Here is a 16,723-nt window from a genome sequence, read left to right as displayed (position 1 = left end):
TAATGAAACTAAAAGTATGTTTGGTTATTGATACTACAGAAGACACAAGATTAATTAAATTACATAAGCTAGCATAAACAAAAGTTCAAAGACAAGTCAAGTCAATGAAAGCCAAAGATTAGAATATTTATTGTAGTCTGTTTATTCCTTCAGACCCTTGACCCTTCAAGAAGCATTTCAAACAGCAACAACCTTCAGTTGACGTAAACACTGCAACCTTTTTATCGACTTTATCGGAGAAGTCGAAGGGTTAACAGAAATGCATTTATGTAAATGTCACTGTGAACTAGAATACTTTAAATGCGATGATAAGTAAGAGTTAAAAATATTAAGGTTGATACACCCAATTTAATTTAAGTCAGATGCAAATCAAGTACGTGCCATAGTATTGTAATCTCAGAACTGTTTCATTATAAAGGGTCCTTTCTTAAATAGTAATGATTTTGTTGGTATTTTTTGTACAACTGTCACCATTTGCCCAACTATGTTGGGGCCGGATTTCACTTTAACATGGACTGTCTGTAGAATTAGAATTATTATACAAAACAAAACATCACGATAATTTTCACTAAAGTTCTTGTTTACCACTCTTAAATACACCAATATTTTCAGCCACACACATAATACTGCCTTTCCTCTGCTTCAAGTCTTCAACACTTTTTATCACTTTCAACAATTCCCGTTCTGAAACCACATTCCTTGCAAAAAGATACGCAGCATTCTTTTCTTTATAATTACTCAACTCCGGGGAAGGAGGAAGATCATGATACATTATGAAGAAATTGTCATTCACGAATCTCGCTACCACGTGATCGTTGCCTTGTTCACTCCCACATTTGCAGCCAAGGTTCAAAGCAGGCATTACTTCTATGGCACTCTTAACAATCGCCATTGGCATGGAATATTTCTCCAACAGCTTTCCATCTTCAGCCGTCATGGTAATTTGCACCGGAGTAGCCTTTCTTCCGTCGCTGTAGGCACACGTTGAAGGCATCGGGCTCTTGGCAAAGTTATACCGTATACAGATTTTAGAATCTGTACTAGTGAATGGGTAAAATGACACTAGCATCCAATCGCCGTACAATTCTTTGATGCTCGTTGCTTGAATAATTGTTATTAGAGTTAAAATTATAATTGTTTTATTCCACATGACTACTAGATGCGAGATCACGGATGTAAAGTAGCACATGGACTGAATGTTATGGGCGATAACGTTTATTTTGGGATGACGCACGGGAACAGTATAATGACCTCTAGTAGTTTTGTTTCTGATAAATGTGTCAGGTTGAAATCATACTGTAAGATTATTGAAGTGGTATATATTTTGTTATTAAGTTTCCACCGTAGGTACAGCGACTGAACTGATTAAGATGAAGTTAGGTAGGTATTAAGATGAAAGAAAAAGTTCTAAACACATGAGAATATTCAGTGCACAGAAATAAACACTCACACCATTGGTACTCGTTATTCCGCAATAGAAGATAAAGTTGGTATTGTAATCAGTAGGCCGACGTCACCGCATGGATAGCGTGCCACAGAGAGTTATTATATTCGTCGCCTGCATTTGCCATTATTGTGTTTCTATAAAACCCTGAAGTAGTTGCTTTCAAGTGTGTGGAATAAGTAATTACATACTTACTTAAAAACTTTGAGTAAAATAACTGTCTCCATGGTTTAATTTATGTCTATAATACCTACAGCTTCAAAAGTTGTAATCTAGTTCAAAAGTTTTACTGTTTACATTAAAATGCGACTGATAGTGTGTTTACTCGTACATATAATTAAGAATGGATACTCCTTTGTAGTAAACAGGAAAAAGGGTCTGAAACGCTCAGGGTTCCAGACACAAGAACTTCTCAACTTGACCTAAATGATAACATTATCGCGAATTATAAGGTCATAGCTTTAAGTACAGATGTTTTGTCTCACGAAAGTGTGTGAGCTACACTTGTGTGTGTAATGCGTGCTCATTGTCACGTTGAGTCTTTATGGCTCGGCCACTACTGAGCACTCCTGAGCACTCCTGAGCTTACGCCTGCCGCTTGCTGGTTCGACTCAGGAATCGAACCCACCTCTAAGCGCATGGTAGTTTCGGTTGCGAACACAGTCGTGTATTACATTGAACAAATGAAGCCATTGTCGGCTGTCTTAAGTCTTAACTATGTATCGTAGCAACAAACTACTTCTTGGTGAAGCGTAGTAGTAAACTTATAGATGTTTTGTGAAAAAAATCTAATAGAATTCCAGGAGCAAGATATTTTTAATGATTTAATAAGTGAGAGTTAATATCGGAAAAAACAATAAGACAACAACAAATAAATTGATTACACATAATTTTACTTTTTATTTCGACAAATATATCAAATATTTCGGCATACTTAATCAATAAATACTAAAGCTACACTATTGGTTCCCCAATTCTTCGAATTTATCAGTAATAAAACCATTGAAGTTTTCTGTCGCACACATCATAGCACCCCTTCTTTTCTTGAGCTCGTCAATATTCGTCATGACCTCTGCCAATACACTTTCAGGGACAACTTTCCTTCCAAAGAGGGATGCTACATTAGGATCCACCTCCGTACGAGTAGAAGCCATGGATTCCGCAATTTCGTGGTAAAGAATGAAGTAGTCTTTGTTCAGTACCCTTGCAACAGCATGCTTTTCTTCCTTGTCCCCACATTTGCAGCTTAGACCCAATGCTGGCATGACTTCGTCTACTGTATCAACAAATATTATCGGTACAGCGTTACCACCAGGAATGATATCTCGGTCAGTTTCCATAAACATGCGAATTGAACTAACATTGCTGCCACCACTGGTGCAAAGCAAGTCTTCTGGGCCTTTGGTGAAAGTGTAGCGAATGCAAATTGGAACATACGTAGAGACTGGGTAGAAAGCCGCTTGAATCCAGTTGCCAAGAATATCGTTGATATCAGCCGTTTGAGCGACGACTAAGAGAGCAGATAGAGAAATTATCCTCCACATTTTTGCAGAGTTGATTTGTGTAGTGCCAAAGTTGTATTGGCTAAAAAGCCCGAGACCTGGGTATTTATATTTCGAAGAAACTGTAGTGATAGCAACAATATACACAGTTAACCCCAACTGATAAGTCTTGTTGTGTTTTAGGGCTGTGTGAACAAAACAACATGTTTATTCATCTTTATTTATAATTTACGCGTCATTCGGTTTTTACCTGTGGTAGCCCGAGACTGTATTATTATAAACAAAGATATGATATATTTCGCGTTAAACCCTTATGATTAAATAAATTTGTTTTATTGACTTAGTATTTTTATAATACGTATAAAAACAAAACTAAGGAACATGGGCATCTGAATTAATAATATTATATTATTTTTGTGATAATATATGGGTGAGAAATATTCAGTCTACGACACTTTGTTATGGTATTTATCAATACAAAATAATTAACTGTAAAAAATAACAACAGGTTCTTGACCATTAATTGATTGAAATGTTTAATAACTGGTATTAATATTGTTATATTGACTATCTTGCATTCAGAACATGACATAAGTCAGTTGTTTAGATACCTGCTTGGTTGATACAAGGATTTCATGGAAATATAAAAAAACAAGCTAACATGTTGGAAATCAAAGTCACAAGATTTGTAAAATAAGGTACTTACACTCGTAATAATGAAATTTTATCAACAAAACAAACGAAAACACAAAATCTATATGAAAAAAATATATATTTCAATTCGCACAAGTTAGTTGTTTAAATAATCGTTTTGGGATCAATATTATTTTCTTCAATATATTCCGTCGTACATAGGAAAGCCCCTTCCCTTTTCTTCAGATCTTCATTGCTTATCAACGCCTTTGCTAACGTATTTTCCGACTCAACCTTTCTCGAGAACAGAAACGCACCATTTGGTTCTATCTCCGTACTGTTATACGTATTTTGGAAGAGAGTGTGGTATAAAAAGAAGTAGTCGCCATTCACCAACCTTGCCACTGGGTGGTCGGTAAACTTCTTGTCACCACATCTGCATTTGACATCAAATGCTGGCATCACTTCTTTAGGAGAATCTACTATGACCACTGGCACTAAATTGACATATGTTTTGGTCGTATTCCCAATAGTCGAGGACATGTAAAAGGAGTTGCTGCTTCCATCGTCACAGGAGCACTGATTTTCTGCAGGTGTAAATGTATAGCGACTGCATCGGGGCACGAAAACTGCAATCGGATAGAAGCCAGCTTCGTACCAGTCTCCGTAGAAATCTTCTATCTTCGTTGCATTATTTACAATAAGAATAGCAGAGAATAGACTTATTATTTTCCACATTATTCAGCTTAAAGATTACACTCGGCTGCTATCAAACTTGTTCTGATCGATTCGTGGTGATGTTGGCCTTTATATCAGGATAAAACTGTATTAAAAGTCATTGTTATTAATTCGCTTAACCCTTGGTATTCGAATCAGTTGCATATCTTGTTTTGTTTTCTTGTTTTTCTTTCTGGTTATTAATTTCGTGCCAATTAGTTACTAGAAGTTGAATGGTTCTATAAACATTACTTGATCTATTGTAAATAGCAGTGGTATTAGTTAAAACAGTTAAAACTCAGTTGTTTTCTTTTGTCCTTTATTATGCAAAAATACTATTAATATTTTTATTATTCATGGTGGAAACTTGATCACTTTCTAGCTCTAAAGTCGAGAACCAAGACTAGTTTGGGAGAGTGCGACCAATATACTTACTTCTGCTCACAAATCGTGTTTATTCCACTTTTAAGGTTATTGATGCTATTTTGATTTTTATGCTGTATCGGGTTATCTGCTAACTATAGTTTGTGGATATGAGTTAGACAGTCGCAGTTATTATTATCATCATCATCAGCCTATCGCAGTCCACTGCTATTATGCTATTATGTCCACTGTTCATGTGTTCATGTGCAATTTGCAGTTTTGCTAACGGCGGTATTTAACTCAGACAGTCGGATTTAGCCAGTTTTTATGGTAAGCTGTAGCAAAGTCACCTAGTATTTATTGAGGAAAATTGGTATCATGTGAAAACAACTTAATAGATTTAAAATGACTTTGGCATATAGAGTCAGAGTTTGTATGATTGCTTCTATAAAAAATGTATTAATTTTCTCCAATATTATTAAATGTAATCCAAGTGAAGGAATTAGAGATCTGTTGTGTGGAAGCTGGACAGCTGCTGAAAACAAGTAAATTATTGAACCTACAATGTTGTCATTGAAAACTTCCTTTTGGGTTCTCTTACTTATCTACATACCACTTTCAAACAAATTTTAATCTGCGTCGGCTGTTTCACCATAAATAATGACAAACAAACAATCATATATCTGTCCACACTTTGGAGCCATTAACCGCTTTGACTCAAATGTCCTTAACTAAAGTAAAAGGTAAACTACCAAAATAAACATGGAACCTAATTCTCCGACCAAACCTGTTGTATCCTTTGAAAAATTATGATCGTCTCGACGAGAGATGACAGTGTGTAATTAGTGATTTAGGATTGACTGTAGGAAATAGTGTTGCCAGGTGTCCAGATTTGCGCGGGACGTCCCGATTTTCAAGGTCTCAGGACGCGTCCCGATTTGCACCTGTATTGTCCCGATAAATCAATAAATTTATTAAAAACTCATTATTATTAGAATAATGAAGAATTACGCATCACATCACTTTATCGAGAGCGACAATGCGTTTAAAAAAGCACGCATCCCATCACTAACGCCACAAGGATAAGAATGAACGTGAGTGACGTTTGTAAAGGGCGCTGGTGTGTTCACTCAATCAATCGGTCTTGGTTCGTTCACATTGTTGCGGTTCGTACGTGTTTTGGAATTTCATCATCAGAAAAAATATTAATTTAGAATATTCTTTGCAGGTAAACATTCCCATTATTTAATTTTAACATTATTCAAATATTTACGCAAATACTTGTAACAACATTCGCATATTTAGTTATTTCTAAGATTCTATTTCGCGTCTGGGAATTTTAGGTTATTTTAGGCAGTTGGTTTTTATTGGTATAAAGAGCGACCGCAGTCCGCATTGGGCGACGACGCGACACGCAGCGGAAATGCGCCGCAACACTGCGCGGCCATTCAATTACCTACTAAAATATTTGGCCACGCCGGCGCCGCATCGCGTCGCCTAGTGCGGTCTCACCTTCATCTATACATATAATAAATCTGTAGAAAAGTAATTTTTGTACATTGAAGACATTGACAAAAAAAATAGCCAGCATGTTAAAGGATAACTAACAGAACCCATTTCCATCATTTTTGTAATTTTTGTCTGTTTGTCTGTTTATCTGTTTGTTTGTTCGGAATTCACGTAAAATCTACGTATTAAATGCAGACAATGCTTATATACAAAAATTCTACGTAACTTGGGGTATTACTTAGTTTTTGTTTCATCGAAATCGATTCACTCTATCAAAAGATATGATTAATTTTGTGAATTCAAGATGTAAAATATTACGACACGCAATCTATTTGTCAAAACTGTACATTTGAATGTTGTACTTATATTAGTTGATCGGCCTATTATTAATCTTTACACAGAAAATCACACCTTTATAAGTACCTTCGGAAGAAAAAAAAAATGTAAATTTTGTTTAGCCAAGGTTAAAGTAGCTCCATCTGTGGTAAATAAAATACATCATCAATTTGTCAAAGGAGCGAGGTGGTAAATGACAATATTACGGTGATCTTCACACTGCCCCGCATCACGCTGCATCTTGCGTGTCGACGCACCTACGCGCGTTCCTGCGGGAGTGCAGATCTGCATCATCGTGCGGGTTTTTCACGCACTCACGCGCGTAGGTGCGTTTTGTAAATTCTCGCACAGCGAGTTCCATTTTCAAATATAGGCGATTATCACACTGCCCCGCATGATGCAGCGTAGTGCGTGGATGCGTTTTTTTCCGTTTTAGGTGATCTTCACACTGCCCCGCATCACGCTGCATCTTGCGTGTCGACGCACCTACGCGCGTTCCTGCGGGAGTGCAGATCTGCATAATCGTGCGGGTTTTTCACGCACTCACGCGCGTAGGTGCGTTTTGTAAATTAACGCACAGCGAGTTCCATTTTCAAATTTACACGTCACGCCCATTCAAAATCACGCGCGGCATTGCGGGATTCAGTGTGCCATACCTTGCGTCTCGCCCCGCACCTACGCGCGGGGGTGCGTGTTTCTCCGCATGTATGTGCGTGATCCGCATGAACGCGCGTGGATGCATTTTCAGTGTGTTGGACTATGCGTGTTTTCCATACAAACGGAGATATTTCCATACAACGGAAAAAAAACGCATCCACGCACTACGCTGCATCATGCGGGGCAGTGTGATAATCGCCGTATGGAAATATCTCCGTTTGTATGGAAAACACGCATAGTCCAACACACTGAAAATGCATCCACGCGCGTTCATGCGGATCACGCACATACATGCGGAGAAACACGCACCCCCGCGCGTAGGTGCGGGGCGAGACGCAAGGTATGGCACACTGAATCCCGCAATGCCGCGCGTGATTTTGAATGGGCGTGACGTGTATATTTGAAAATGGAACTCGCTGTGCGTGAATTTACAAAACGCACCTACGCGCGTGAGTGCGTGAAAAACCCGCACGATGATGCAGATCTGCACTCCCGCAGGAACGCGCGTAGGTGCGTCGACACGCAAGATGCAGCGTGATGCGGGGCAGTGTGAAGATCACCATACACGTCACGCCCATTCAAAATCACGCGCGGCATTGCGGGATTTAGTGTGCCATACCTTGCGTCTCGCCCCGCACCTACGCGCGGGGGTGCGTGTTTCTCCGCATGTATGTGCGTGATCCGCATGAACGCGCGTGGATGCATTTTCAGTGTGTTGGACTATGCGTGTTTTCCATACAAACGGAGATATTTCCATACAACGGAAAAAAAACGCATCCACGCACTACGCTGCATCATGCGGGGCAGTGTGATAATCGCCTACCATACATTCTTTATAGAGGATTATTATTTCAACAGATGGAGTTGTGTATTTTCCGTAATTCACCATATTTTAACACGAAGTGTAATTTTTCGATAGACATTTCAATTGTGTTTGTCAGTTTGCCGTGCCACATCAAAATCCAACTATAATTATTCCTTGATGAAAGGAAAATTAATAGTTCTCGGCCAAATTTAAAACGGTGCCATCTAAATTATTTTTTGAACATTATGTCAAAAATGATGACTTTAGTGGAACAATTACTTATCATTTAAAGTTACAGATGGAGTTCATATCAGGATTTTTTCATAAACATAGTTTAGCTTATCTTCCACTAATGTGGTGGCCTTAAAACAAATTACTTTGAGTGAGTAGTATTAAGTAGACCTTAATTATTTTTTCTGATGCAAAATATGTAAAATTAATCCTAGAAGAAATGAGGATCTATCTCTCGCAGGCGCTGCTAAGCGTGAGGTAGGTAATGTAGGATTCTGTAGCTTTAAAAACAAGCCCAGATACAAAGTGCAGATAAGAAATGGGAGCTTTCTCGATTTAATACCATACACACGTAAAATGCTTTATGCGTCTGAAAACGTACAAATTACGCGCCGCATACCAGAGACAAGTTTACTTTCAACTTCTGATCGCAAATACACTGTTCACGATTACGAACAGTCTCAGTAAGACCCGAGCCAAGTCTAAAAAAACACCTTTTATATAAAACTACGTTTGATGTCATTTAATCACAAAGACAGAATTGTTCTCCGTTGCAAATCCTATCCACCTATATCCTATCCTAATCCAGAATGCATTGCAGGTGTGCATTGCACAAAAACCAATGGTATCCTATTCGAGAAGTCAAAAGACTTGACCTGCTAACGTCAGCTTCTGCGCTAAGCAAGTGTTCTTAATAGTACCATCAGAATTACATTCATCGTTGAATGAGGTGATTAAATTTTCAGAAACCACAATAACAGTAGGAGCCAAAGCGTATGATCGCTTCATAGAGCTCTGATTGGCCCCAGGTGACCAAGTCAGGTCTGATTTGTTTGTTCATCAGATCTTTGACAGTGTTTCGGTGGATACTTACTGTCGTCCTGTTTACGTGTGACACAAAATATGGTATATAAACGTCCTCCGCAATAGCGAAATTTTCCCGGTGTGCGGTAGTGACGCACAGTATACAACACTTATGTTTCTTTTGATTTGCTGGCTCCACCAAGAAATTGGAAATTGCGAGCGTACATTTTGAAAATCTTGGCAAAACTGCAGGTTTCAAGTACGAACACATGAAGTGGACTCTCACAGATACGTACATTTTGCCTATTCGTGAACTAATGCAAACATTTCGGTGGAGTCCCGGCTTAGGCCACCACATTAGGCGTGCGCGATCCTCGGGCGTGTGAGTAGCGCGGGCGCCGCGCGTGCGTCGCGAGCGCGTTGCGTGACCGTCGTGTTTTGCTGCCCTGCGGCATTTGCAGCGCGCTCGCGGCTTGCACGCGCCGCTCTCCTTGACGTTTAACTGCTAAGGCGTTTAGCGGGCGGCGGGGATAGCGGGCGAAGGGGTAAGAACGCAACTCGAGCGCCGCGTGCTCGCCGCGAGCGCGTCGCTTGCACTCTTCACACAGGCCGCAGGGCAGCAAAACGCGACGTTCACGCAGCGCGCTCGCGACGCCCGCGCTACTCACACGCCCGAGGATCACGCACGCCTAATGTGGGGTCAGCCTTATCATAGTGAGTAAGTGCACAGAAAATCCCCGTCATTCAAGTGTTTCTCCCCAGTAGTGAAACTATCCTACCCTATGCGCCTGCTGATGATGATGACTCATTTTATCATCCATCCAGCTATTCCCCAACTATGTTGGTGTTGGCTTCCAGTCACCGAATCTGTTTGAGTACCAATATTTTGCTTGGAGCGACTACCTATCTACCTATCTTCAATCCAGTCAACTACACAAGACGATATCCATGGTAAGACTGACAGACTTTCTGGCTTCTGATTAGTCGCAGCAGCTGCAGAAAATGTACAAATGACAGCTTTGTCAGACTCAAAGCATATAGACATAGATTATAGCTGTTTCCTGTGAAAATTACTTACGCACCATACGTAATAATTTTCCAAATTGGCTGACTAGATCCAGAGATATTCACAACGTCACAAACTTTACTTCTTTTGTTTAGATAAATGGTCACATCCACAACACAACCTTGATCAATGAATCTATGCGACTGCTAAGTGCTAATCCTAATTATACTGTCACGTGAAAGAATGCACCTACGGGATAAGTAGTATTTTGACTATTCTATATTGCCCACGCAGACGAAGTTGCGGGCAACAGCTAGTTGATAAATAAGATAGAAAATTTTTGACTTGGGGGTTTGTGCAAAGTGCGGGGAGTGGTAAATAAATGCTTTTAATGTTTTTTAACGAAATTGTACCTATGTATTGATTTCATACTTGATTAACATAATCCAGCGTATATCTGTTAGTGTGTATGTATTTATTTACGCATGTGTGTGTTTATGTCTTGGTGGTGGTGGTCGATGCTATTGGAATTATTTTATTTTCAGATTTCCTTTAAAATGAGTGATCCAGAAACTGTTTCCGAATCCGAAGTAAAAACCGATGCTTCGACTTCGACTCCGAAAAAGAAGAAACAAAGAAGAATGTGTTATTTTCTCGATGTTTGGATGAAAAGTTACTCGTTCATCAAATCCGTTCCAAATAATAAGTTAAGAGCACTTTGCACATTGTGTCAAAAAGAGTTTAGCATATCTCATGGTGGCAAGAATGATATAGAAAAACATCAAAAATGTAATGAACACCAAAAAAGAGAAAGAAGTGCTAGTCTATCTACATCGCTGAAAATATTTAAAAAAACCGAACAAATGAGCACTCAAGAAGAAAAAGTGATAGCCGCTGAAGTCACAAAGGCATACCATTCGGTCTAGCATTGCTTGTCATTCAATTCACTCGAATGTGATGCAAAACTCGATCATACTTTGTATGGTGATTCAAAAATTGCTGAAAAACTGACACTTGGACGAACTAAGGCCAGTGCCATAGCACATAACGTATTAGGTCCAGCATCGACTCAAGAAGCCGTCGAAACTTTGCAAAAGGATACATTTTATAGTGTTGTTACTGACGCCTCCAATCGCCATGGTGCCACAAAAATGTTTCCGCTGATGGTGAGGTTTTACAGCCCAAATACAAATTTGAAAACGTGTGTACTTGACTTTTATGAAGACGCAAATGAAACTGCTTCAGCCATTTATAAGAATTTAGTGACACGACTGAAAGAGCACAATATTGGCACTAAACACCTTACCAGCTACTGTGCAGATAATGCAAATGTGAACTTTGGGTGTCGTAATTCAGTTTTTCAGTTATTGCATCACGATAATGACAACATTTTATCAGTTGGTTGTCCTGCACACATCTTGCACAACAGTGTAAAGTATAGCCTGGGTAAGAGTAAGTTTGATTTAGAGAATTTCATCTTGAAGCTGCATAACCATTTTTCGTACTATGCAAAACGAGTTGCCGCTTTAAAAGACTTCTATGAGATGGGCGAAGCTGAATTTGCTCCCGTCTTGCGGCATGTTAAAACAAGATGGTTGTCACTTCTTCCTGCTGTGGAACGTGCTACCAAATCTTTCCACATACTGAAAGATTATTTTATATCATTGGAAGAAGACGAATGTCCAACTGCGCTGTGGCAATTCTTTAATTCTGACGAAACAGAACCTTATCTGACATTTTACCAAAACTCACTGAAAGTCCTCCAGGATGCAGTATTGCGCTTAGAAAATGAAACATTGCTGTGTTTCGAAGGCCACGAAATAATGGTTGAACTGGGTAAAAAATTGAGGCAGCGAATCGAAGATGAATTTGTAGGATTCACTTGCAGTAACTTATTTAAAAAGTTGCCTGCTGATAAAGTTACTAAAATAAAAAACGAGTGTTGTACGTAGTACAAAAATGTTCTACATTACATAGAAACTAAATATGAACTCAAGGATAGCAAATTGGACTTATTTAAACCATTTCTCTCCAGGACGACACATTCTCTTACGCGTCAATGATCAAAATTATTGAAAACTGTAAAATTGATTCGTTCTTCGACATGGATCAACTTTACGAAGAAGTGTGTAACGTGAAAGAAGTAGTGAAGGCAGCAGTGGCAAACAAAGACTTGACGGCGTTACAAAAGTGGCACAACATTTTTAAAGACAATCAAGACATTACAAATCTTCAAAAATTATTTTCTTTTATGGCTTCAATACCGGTATCAAACGCGGCAACGGAAAGGGTGTTTTCCCAGGCTAATATAATTTGGTCTGATACGCGTAACCGTTTAACACTTGAGCATGTCAAAGCCGAGATTCAAATTAAAACCAACTTTAATATGGCTTGTAGTGAATTCTTTAACTACGTTATAAAAACCAAGGCGATCTTAAAGGCAGCAAAATCTAACGAAAAATATAATTTTAATAAAAAATAAATTATTTGAAGTCAATAATTACCTAATACTTAAACTACTTTACTGTAATACTTAACTATTCTTTAAATTTCTACTAGTCCAACAAGTCTGACTATTATGTAGGATTAAATTCTGACATAGGCCTGCTTATAATGTTAGTTGCGAAACGCAATAAATAAAAGTTTTACTTGAAAACGTTGTTTTTTTGTTTGTCCCGATCTACAACCCTAAATCCCGATTTGTTTTACCCTCTGCCCCAATTTAAAACAAATCAGACCCGGCAACCCTAGTAGGAATCGTTAGACTGTTGTTTTTCATTAAACAAACAGATAAAGCAAGCTATAAATATTTTTCTTCATAATCGCTCATGACTTGTGAACTGAGATAAATAATATACTAAAAGGCCATTGACGTATAAAGGTTCAGTACTTTGTTACAAGTTCATCATCAGCCTATCGCAGTCCACTGCTGGACATAGGCCTCTCCAAATGTACGCCACTGAGATCTATTTTCGGCTTCTCGCATCCAGCTCCTGCCAGCCGTCTTGCGCAAAGCGCAAGCTTGCGTCCTCAAAGTTGTTTCTACCTAACAGCAATGTCTGCCCGAGGTATACATATTTCCGAACAACATCGAGAACGGCGCCGGTAGAACATGTTCATTGAACATGACCTTGGTTTTGTCCAAGTTCATCCGTAGACCGATGCGTAGAGAAGATTCAGCCAGGTCGTTCAGCATCTGTTGTAGGTCCTGCAGCGTTTCCGCCATGATGACGATATCGTCAGCAAATCTCAAGTGAGAGATGTGTTCGCCATTGATGTTGATGCCGCGTCCTTTCCAGTTCAGCGTCTTGAACATATCCTCCATTGCATTAGTGAACAGTTTCGGGGAAATAACATCCCCTTGTCTCACTCCTCGATGCAACGGCCTTGTTTGCTGATTCTGTACTTGGACGGACATTGTAGCGGCTTCGTAGAGACATCTCATCACTTGGATGTATCGCCAATCTACTTGACAACGCTGCAGGGACTCCAGAACAGACCAGATTTCAACCGAGTCAAAGGCCTTCTCATAGTCCACAAATGCTAGACACAGGGGCTGATTATACTCTTCGGTCTTCTGTATAATCTGCCGCACTGTGTGGATGTGGTCTATGGTGCCGTATCCGCTCCGAAACCCAGCCTGGAGCAGGCAGGTGGTTGGAATTCGTCGAGTCTTCGCGCAAGTCGGTTCGTGATCACTCTTGAGAACAGCTTATATACGTGGCTTAGGAGGGAAATGGGTCGATAGTTCTTCAACTGGGGCATCCTCGCCAGGGGCTTTTCCATTTTTGAGCTGTCTCAGAGCGATCTCGATTTCTCCACTGCTGACTTCTGGCAGGTCTTCGGTGAAATTGCGTGTTAATGTGGCTCTAGAATCCTAATTTCCGGGATCAGGTCGAGATGCATGCGATGCGTACTATAACCAGCCATAGAAATTTTCCACTTCCGAAAGGACTGCCGGCACCGAAGAAACGACTTCTCCACTTGTTGTGGTCAGCTTCGTCAAGTGGCTTCTTCCAAGAGATTGTACGAACACCTTTGACCCCCGATTCAGCTCAATTGCTCTTTCAATGTCAAGAGTATTGGAGCACCGGAGGTCGCGTCGTACGTGCTTGTTGATCTCTTGGTTTAGAGCCCGCTGAGCTGACGAAGTGACAGGCGGGTTTTCACGTCGTTTCTTCATAAGCCCTAATGTCTCTTCCGAAAGCTTTGATTTCTTACCCTTACGCTACATGTTACAGAATTTCGAACCTTCCTCCCTGAGGATCCGAACCACATATTCGTGGTTCTGGTTAACGTCTGTTGTGGTTCCCACGGCGGCAAATCGGTTCTCCAAATTTGACTGGAACTTTTCAGATCCTGTCATGGTTTAGAGCAGTGTTGGTCGGAGACTGGCCTTCATCAGACGGGAACGCTCAGCCTTGAAGTTGATATTCAGAGAGCCTCGGACAAGTCGGTGATCGCTACCGGTATTAAACCTATTGATCACGGAGACGTCTCTGACTATGTGCTTCTTGTTCGTCGAATGAAGTCAATCTCATTTTTAGTCATAGTGTCGGGGCTTTGCCACGTCCACTTCCTTTGGGGCTGCTTTTTGAAAAAGGAGTTCATCAAAAAGAGCCCCTCGCGTTCGAGGAAGTTGACGAGCATTTGCCCCCTATGATTCCTGCTTCCAAATCCATGGGATCCTACTGCCGATTCGCCGCAAATCTGTACTCCCACTTTAGCGTTAAAGTCCCCCATGACAACGGTGTAATGGGTCTTTGTAGTGAAGTGGAGGGCCCTTGATATATCATCAAACATATCCTCCACTTCATCATCTGAATGTGTCGAGGTCGGTGCGTACACTTGCACTACCTTGAGGCTATACCTGTCGGTGAGCTTTATGATAAGGTACGCTACCCTGTTCGACACACTAGACACCTCCACAACGTTATCAGCTAGGGACTTATTAACCAGAAACCCAACGCCACCTTGGGATTGTTGGTCTCCCTCTCGGAAGTACATTAGGTGACCTGATTCGAGGGTTATGGTGTCCTCCCCCTCTCTTCGAACTTCACATAACCCTAATATATGCCACCTAATCTTCCCAAGTTCCACCTCGAGTTGCGCCAGATGCGAGTCAAGCCGTAGCGTGCGGCCGTTGTACGTCGCAAGAGTCAGTTGTGTTTGGTGGCCTCCCGTAACCCGGAGATTCTTCGCACCCCCTGTCCCGCCGTAACCACGGTCGCCACCGTGACCGGGAATAGCGGGACTGCCGGGAACTAGGGGCCGTGGCTTAATGGTTCTGCACATTGAGGAATTTAGCCTACTGCTATCACGCTGGCCAGATGGGTTGATAGAGGGTTTTTTTTCGAGTTTTCCTTCTCTCGCACGGAGTTCGGTGCATTTTTGACTCCATTAGTCGACTTCTACGACACCCACTGGAAGAAGGGGGTAGCGACATATGTATTCTTAAGCCGTCGCTACACGGCTAAAGGTTCAGTACTTTGTTACAAGTTCAATAATTAAAAAACAAAAATAAATCTACACAATAAATCGACAGGTTAATCTGTATTTATTTGCAAGGTCTTACAATCAATGAATTTAAACTCCGTTTTGATTAACGACTCCATAGTTTTCCGTAGTACAAGCGATCGCTCCTCTTCTTTGTTTCAATTCATCAATGCTTGCCATCACGTTCAAAAGTTTCCTCCTTGACATAACCTTTCTTACAAACAGTTTTGCTTCGTTTGGTTCCAATTCAGTACGAGAAGATTCCCTCGATGGAGGCAAGTTATGGTACATAATCAAGTAGTCTTCGTTCACTATTCTGACTACACCTTGGTTTTTCTTTTCCACATCTCCACATTTACAAGTGAGGTTCAATGCTGGCGTCACGTCCGTAGCTTCATCGACTGCCATAAAAGGTATGAAATGACGATCTACTACTATTGGACTTGTTGGGACCCTCACATCCATTTGAACTGAAGTTACGTTGGTTCCGTCAGAGAGCGTGCACTGCACATCTTCAGGGTTCTTAGAGAATTCGAAGTGAAAACAAGATGCTTTTGATGATGATGATGTAGATACTGGATAATAAGCGACTAATATCCAGTCACCGTATAGATCTTGAATGTCTGCTGCTTGTGTGACGATTAATATAACCGATAGACTTAAGAACTGCCACATGTTTGAATTTGTATGAAGACGCAGCCAATATTACCAGGTGTCCCACTAGCACTGACTAAAGTATGGAATGCCTTGCATTTAAATAAGGACCTAAATGGATAAACAATAATTAAAAGCACAGTTAACCCTTGCCATGCAGATGATAAATGTTATGCATAAGATATGCTAAGCTTTTAGAGTTCCACAATCAAGTTTAGAAACCTTTATTTTTGCTGTATGTGCCTTTTTTTCTTTCAGTTTACTTATTTGCAAGGTTAATTTATTAATTTAGTTTTCATTTACTTGCTGTTCAGTACCAGTAAATGATCTTTTATTTTGTTTTCTCATTCATTCATTGTAGATTCTTCACATAAAAAATTGATATAAAAAATACGAGAATTCTAAATATACGTACCACGACTCTAGCTTGGCTGCTAGTTAGAATAAGTATAGCTAATGGTGATACGGTAATTGAGGAAAAAACAGAAGGCATATCATTTCCAGTGCAAGGACCTTAAAGATATAATACTGGTCTGGTACTAAAATATCTGAGTTTGAGGAAGCAC

Source organism: Helicoverpa zea, chromosome 14, assembly GCF_022581195.2.
Source record: "Helicoverpa zea isolate HzStark_Cry1AcR chromosome 14, ilHelZeax1.1, whole genome shotgun sequence".
Lineage (NCBI taxonomy): Eukaryota > Metazoa > Arthropoda > Insecta > Lepidoptera > Noctuidae > Helicoverpa > Helicoverpa zea.
Note: the sequence above shows the minus strand (reverse complement) of the source record.